The 7477-nt window shown below is 33.4% G+C and overlaps 1 pseudogene across 1 annotated transcript; it reads left to right on the top strand.

Moving 5' to 3' along the window:
• The first annotated feature begins 1207 nt into the window (after window positions 1–1207).
• LOC308421102 (putative coiled-coil domain-containing protein 196) lies at window positions 1208–2343 on the top strand (annotated as a pseudogene). Its single transcript has 2 exons — window positions 1208–1898; window positions 2182–2343. The product of its transcript is annotated as a putative coiled-coil domain-containing protein 196 (transcript).
• The last annotated feature ends 5134 nt before the right edge of the window (window positions 2344–7477 follow it).

The following is a 7477-nucleotide window of genomic DNA, read 5'->3' as shown; positions in this document are numbered from 1 at the left end:
GAGGCCTAATATCCAAGGTGTACAAGGAACTCAAAAAGCTAGACACCAAGAGAATCAAATGACCCCATTAAAAAATGTAGTACAGAGCTAAACAAAACGTTCTCAATTGAGGAATATGGAATGGCTGAGAAACATCTAAGGAAGCACTGAACATCCTTAGCCATCAGGGAAATGCAAATCAAAACAACCCTGAGATTCCACCTCATACCAGTCAGATTGGCCAAGATTCAAAACCCCAATGACAGCAGATGCTGGCGAGGTTGCAGAGAAAGCGGAACACTTCTCCACTTTTGGTGGGAGTTTAAACTGATACAACCATTCTGGAAATCAGTCTGGCGATTCCTCAGAAAATTGGACGTATTACTACCTGAAGACCCAGCTATTCCACTTCTGGGCATATACTCCACAGACACTTTAATATACAACAAAGATATATGCACCACAATGTTCATAGCAGCTCTATTTATAATAGCCAGAAGCTGAAAAGAACCCAGATGTCCTTCAGTAGATGAATGGATACAAATATTGTGCTACATTTACACAATGGAGTTCTACTCCATCAGAAACAATGACTTAACCAATTTCTTAAGAAAATGGCTGCATCTAGAGAATATCATCCTGAGTGAGATAATCCAGTCTCAAAAGAACAGACATAATATGAAGTCACTGATAGTGGGATGCTAACCCCAGAGGCTCGCACTGCCCCAGAAACAACTCACAGACTCTGTGAAGTTCAAGAAAAAAACAAAACAAAACAGAACAAAACAAATCCAAAGGAAAAAAAAAGAACTGTTATGCTCAATCCTTACACACCAAGAACACCTTGACTAATTCCGGGTTACATCCTGTTTTACATGTACTTTTTGCTCATTGTATCTAGTAAGATCTTAATGCACAGTATCAAACCTTAAAAAAAAAAAAAGAAAAAAAAAGCTGAGGACTGACACAATTGTATTTGTATACATTTATATAAAAATGTTTAAAAATGTTTTTTTTATATCTTTGTTTTTTAAAATAAAGTTTTTAAAAGAAGCATCTTCTCACTTTGTGGTCTTGGTGCTATTGTGACCTCACACTGTAGCTAAAATCAGTCTAGTGCAACAGGAGCTTCAAGAACCACCACCTCAAAATGCTATCTTATCTGAATGTGGAAAGAAAGTACATATTTTCAAGAAGTCCTGTTTATTGGTAGGAGTTTCTTTTTAAGATGACAAGTGGCAGAACTCTTCAGGATCTGGCTTGTCCTCAAAAAAATTCTAAAATATATGACAAATACTTGAAGGAATTAAATGAGGACTTAAAGTTAAGGAAGCAGGAACTTCTAGGGATGCTGAAACCTCTGGAAGATAAGAACAATTTCTTATTGCAGAAGTTAATGGCTAACTTGGAGGAAAAACAAAAGAGTCTGCAGATCATGAGACAGATCATGCCAGGAAAGGGATGTGATGAATCTTCAGTTTTGGAGTTTATTAAGGAAGCAGAGGAGATGAAACAGAACCTGGAAGAAAAAAACAAGGTGCTTCTGGAGGAAATGGACATGATATGGAACAACACATTTGAGTCAGAAGAGCTCCGTGATCAACAGAAAGCATTACCTGCAAAGCCCAAGGCAGACATGCAAGATGGAAAGAAGGTTTTTTTTTCCACCAGCAAAGGCAGCAGAGGAAAATAAAGTGAGGAACAATCCACCATCCTTCAGATGGCTTTCACTACAAAGTGATTGAGCTGAAAATTGAAGCCCTAAGGAACTACCAGAAGACCAATGGCTTCAAATTATCACTGTACCTACAACATAATTTTGAGCCAAAGCAAGGAGCTTCTAATCTTCTGAGGCCTCAGGTAAAATGGGTACCACAACCACAATGAAAGCAACAACCAACAGAACTGAACATAATATGGTGAGAAAACAACTTTCAAAACAACAACAAACGCACTCCAATTTTAAAAGGCTTCGATAATGGGTATAGATTTTCTCAAAACATTTTTTGTTCATACATTTATCAGTCTACTTTGGCCATGTTGGGAATCCAACCCATGGCCCTGTGCCTGACAGCTAAGAGTTCTATTGTAAGCAACCCCAGGCTTTCAATGCATTTACTAAGCATTCTAATTCATGATTGTTCAGATTTGCAAACACCTGTTTTAACCCTCCCTTGTTGTTCTTCTCCTTCTGTTTTAAAGAGAATCCCAGGATCAATGAACTACTACACAGAACAACAAGAAGGAACTAGAGAAAGTCAGTATGATGATGTAGGACAGAGGCTCTGTTTTTCTCAAGTTAGTGCCAGAAGACGCTCTGAAGGATTAGAAGGCTTTCACTACATTTGCTTTGGACAGATTTGAAGACTAGGTACAGCCTTTCTGTTCACTAAAATCTTTCAAACCTTTATTTTAGTTCTGTTCTTCCATTCTACCACCAAACTGGGGGAGAGATGTTGAACATGCTGTCCCTAAGAATGTTGGGCCTTCGGTATTGGTATTGTAAATAGCCTCTAATTATGTTGGTAAATTTTGGAAAATGACTGGATTTCTTATTGTTTATAGTTAAATTCATAGAAAGACATTTTCTTACCTTGAAGTATTTACTTCTGGACTGATCACTGCTGGCAAGTAAGCATTAGACGAATAATAAAAAAAATCTCAGACAAAAAAAAAGAATTTTTGAAACTGAAATAGAATTATATCAGTTCCCTTTGTCCTTTCCACACTCCCAGCTACAAATCTCTCTCATGTTGATAGCATAGCTTTTCCTTCATTAATTATTATATTATATATGTTGTGTTAGTCTACTTGTGTATGTACATGTTCATGTATATATAAAAACTTTTAGGTTGTTTCACAAACACACACACACACACACACACACACACACACACACACACATATATATATATATATATATATATATATATATATATATATATATATATATATATGTATATACATAATTTTCAATAGTGAACACACTGCATTGAACCATTAATAAAAGACTCATTCCTGGGTATAGGGTGGTATTTAATAAAAGTTTTCCCCTTCCATGTCAACGTGTATATTGATATTGTCATTGTTTTGCCTTACCTCTGGAGCCCAATCTGAAGAAACTTATTTTCACTGAATAGAATACTTCATGGTATTCTGGCTCACTCATTTTTTCTGACCCCTGCCTGCAATGTTCCCTGAGTCACAGATATAGGAGCTGCTCTATCAGTGGGGACTCATCATCCAGAGCTTGATTTATCTTTACATCATTTGCAGTTGTGGCTTTCTACAATCTTCTCTGTGTGCTGCAAACAAAGAAGTTTTTGATGAGGCTTAGTAAGTACATTTATTTGTGGTTATAAATATAAGACTATAAGACATGTCATAAAATATAATCATTACCTGTGTCAATTTAAAAAATGTATCTTAAAACAGTGTTCAGATTTCATTTCTATCCCTTCAAAATATCTAGGATCAACTTAAAAAAGGAGAAACCATGATGGTGAGGTTGTGGGAAAATGACAGTACTCAATTCCTGTTCATGGGAGTGCAAATTGATATGGCCAGTCTAGAATCCTCCAATTCTAAAAATAAATGTCTTATTTCACATTCATTGACATATTTACAAAACACTCAATAACGGCCTCAGACAGTTGCTCTACAACATTCATAGTTGCCCTGCTCACAATAAAAAGAAAACAAAATTTTTGGAAATGTCCTAAAACAGCTAAATAGATAGTGACTATGTGTCACATATACACAATGAGATGTTACTAACCTCTAAAGAAAACATGCAGTCATAAAACTTACAAGTATATAAACACAACTAGAAAATATTATTTTGAATGAGGTAATTCAGACCTGGAAAAATAAACATTAAATGTTCTCTCTCATCTGAAGTTCCTAGTTCCAAAGTCAGATACAACATGTATCACACAATAACCACTGAAAATAAAAGAATATTAAGGGGCCACACTGCAGGTAATACAACATGTGAAAGAAAATAGACATACAGGGTTTGAGCAGATAAGGAGAGTCAGAGATCAGTCAGGAAGGAAGAGAATTGAATAGTAAATAACACCAGACTTGTTTTATAAATATTCAAGGAATCATATTAATTTAGGTTATGCAAATTATGCACAGCACCAATAGGTAAATATGTATAAACATATATATTTAAGAGTAAGTTAAATGATTTGGGCTGACAGTGTTCCTCACAAGACCCATAGACTGACAAGAATCCCAGTACTACATATAGGAAATCTCATTTTGAATGCTTAGTCTGATGAATTACCTGAGTTGGAATGAATAACAAAACAATACAGATTTTAGATATAGCCTCCCACACCTTGCAGCAGGTGAAAGTGTGTCCATATGCTGAAGACTCCATAGGGCAAATTTATACCAGAGGACTCACAAGCTTTGAAATGGATCTGACCCAAAAACCTCTTTCCTGAGGTCTGTCCCACATTGTTTCCAAAAAAATACTATTCGAGCTGCCAAGGGAAAAAGCAATTAAACAGCTGATACCATGGTAACACTCATGAACTTCAGCAATTAACAACATGGTGAGATATGCAGAAAAGTACAGTCAGTGGCCATCACCTGTCAGTGGCTAACAACAGCTGTCTACTTCAACTTAACACCTGCACAACAGGAGGAAAAGCATGCCTGGTACTAGAAATCTGGATAGCTCTCCAGTGACAGTGAGGCCATAGAAGTTAGAAAAGACTCTACTAACATCATTTAGCTAGACCTACACCTTTGAAATTCTAAATATGAGACTTAGACCCAGATTATTTCTCCTTTGAATATTCAGTGGAAAATATACTGACAATATATTCTCCCTGAAGTTGAAATGAGAAACAAAGTGAACTCAGAGTATAAATAAACAATGTATGTTATTAAAATATTCTTCATCATATTAACATATGAAAGAATTAATGAAAGTAAAATCAATATAAGGAGTAATTAGTATTGTTATTTTACTAAGAAATATTTGTTATAATTCAATGAAACACATGCTTCATATGGTATTCATGAATAAAATAGTTTATTCTTAAAAAACAGAATTAGGTGGTATTGGCTTGATTCAAGTCTCTTTATCAAAAGAAGCATTTTTTTTTTTTTTTTTTATGTCACCACATTTCTTTACATGGAACTTACCTGACTAAGTCATGTACTACAAGATTCTATGAACTATGTCATGAGTGAGTCTAAGTAGAAATTATTTTCTGACTTACCAAACATATATTGTGATACAAAAAATCTGTGTGTTCAAATTATAATTAGTAAAATGTTCCAAATATTTTTGTACTTAATTTTCATACTTTAAGTCTTATGCATTACTGGGAAGTAAAATAGCTTTATATTATGTATAAAGTTTTAAGTTTGTTTAACTGCATTTCAGCATGGAAAGAGAATTTTAAAATTCTCAATATTTTTCAACATAATTCTAAATGCAGTACATGATATAAAATTAGTCAATTATCTATCTATCTATCTATCTATCATCTATCTATCTATCTATCTATCTATCTTTCTTTCTTTCTATTTATCTATCTATCTCTATATTTACAAGTCTGTTCATTTATTGTTTTGGTTGATTCATATTTTGTCCAAAATTATGCTGTAGTGAAACTTAAAATTTGAGAATAAAATTATATATTTCTGAGTTTTTTTTTAAAAAAATTATATTAATGTTTTTCTTATCAATTCCGATCAAAATAAAATGAAGTTGGGCATTATACATTTTTAGTATTTGTATAATTATTAAATTTCTAGATAATTATATAATTAGATAATATTCTTTGTTATTCAACTGAAAAAAGAAGATTTATAAAACCACTCATGTTTTTTCATCATCTTTTGAGTCAGGGTACCTGAAATAACATATATAGAGATATATATAGAGATAGATAGATAGATAGATAGATAGATAGATAGAGAGATAGGTAGATAGATAGATGATAGGTAAATAGATAGATGATAGATAGATAGATAGATAGATAGATAGATAGATAGATAGATAGATAGATAGATAATTGATAGATAGATGATAGGTAGATAGATAGATAAACAGACAGAGATGTGAAGATATATAATGCCAGGAAGCAATTTACAAAAGCCTATTCATTCCACCATTAGTCAGAAGGACTATTATTTACATAGTTCACATAAACATAAATTCTTTAGTCTAAAATCAAAGATTCTGTCAGTCTGTGATGTCCTCCTGAGGCCTAAATCTTTAACAGACCATTGAAGTGATTGTAATGCAGAGGATTTGTCCAGGAAGGCTGAAAGTATCTGTTTTAAACTCTTTAAGAAAATGTTGGATTCATCACAAACTGAAACCTCTAACAGAAAAACAAAGAATGCTACAGTGAGCAACATGACAAGCAAATACATGTATTAAATGTAGCCTTGGATGGATGGCTTTTGGGTGTTTAATGTACTTGACACAAATGGTTCTTCCTGCAAAGAATGTGGTTATTTGTAAGAAGCTGTTAGGATTAGACACTCAAATAATACCATTGGCTTTACTTGTTCATCAAGTAAATTCCAATCATTTTCCTCAGCATCATGACTTATAATGAAAATACATGCAAAGATTTAAGCAATTGTTCAGTTTACTTTACAACCATATTTAAAGCAGTAAATTTAAAAACTTCAGGGTTGTTTTAGGGGAGTTCACTTAAATGCTAAGCTTCAAGTGGCATGAGATCAGATGTCTGATTTCAATTAACTGTGAGATACAGCAGGTTTTTGTTTCTGAACCTACAAGGTCATTTTCCTGGACTCTGTGGAATTCAGTGAATTAAATAGAATGTTCTGAGGCATCTTGTTATTACCCAGCTGTGCCAAACTAATGACAACCTTGCAGAAGTAATAACCTCCTATTTCCTATGTAGCTTAGAGCAACTACAGATATAGTTACCTAAAAATTAAGAATGATCAGACAGGTAAGGCATTTGAGCATGATTTGAAAAACATATAGCTTTTATTTAAAATACTTTTGTTTGAATAAAATTTGAAAAATACAAATTATTCATCATAATTGAAGAATCATTAAAGAGGAAAAACCAAGCATAAGAGAAATAAAACTTATATTAGAAAAAAATACTTATATTAGTTAACTAAAATCTAAATTACATGTTTAGAAGAGTTGTTAAGTGGAGGGGAAGAAAGAATAATAGGGACACAATTTCATGGTTTGTAATTTTACAGTAGATGTATAAAGATCAAAAACACAGATACAGCTACTTTACCAAGATAACTCTGAGCAAATAACTAAAAAAATTTGACAACGACCTTTTGTGTGTTATTGGCAGAAAATGGTGCTTGTTCAACTAATAGTCAGCATTTGGAAGAATGCATATAGATCAATTTTTAAACCTTGTATACAGCTCAAGTCCTAGTGGATCAAGGACCTCCATGTAATCCCCAATACACTGAAACTAATATAAGAAAAAGTGAGGGAGAGCCTTGAACACATAGG

The sequence above is a fragment of the Micromys minutus genome (genome assembly GCF_963924665.1).
Source record: "Micromys minutus genome assembly, chromosome: 5".
In the NCBI taxonomy this organism is placed as follows: domain Eukaryota; kingdom Metazoa; phylum Chordata; class Mammalia; order Rodentia; family Muridae; genus Micromys; species Micromys minutus.
This window is presented reverse-complemented; position numbering and strand designations above follow the sequence as displayed.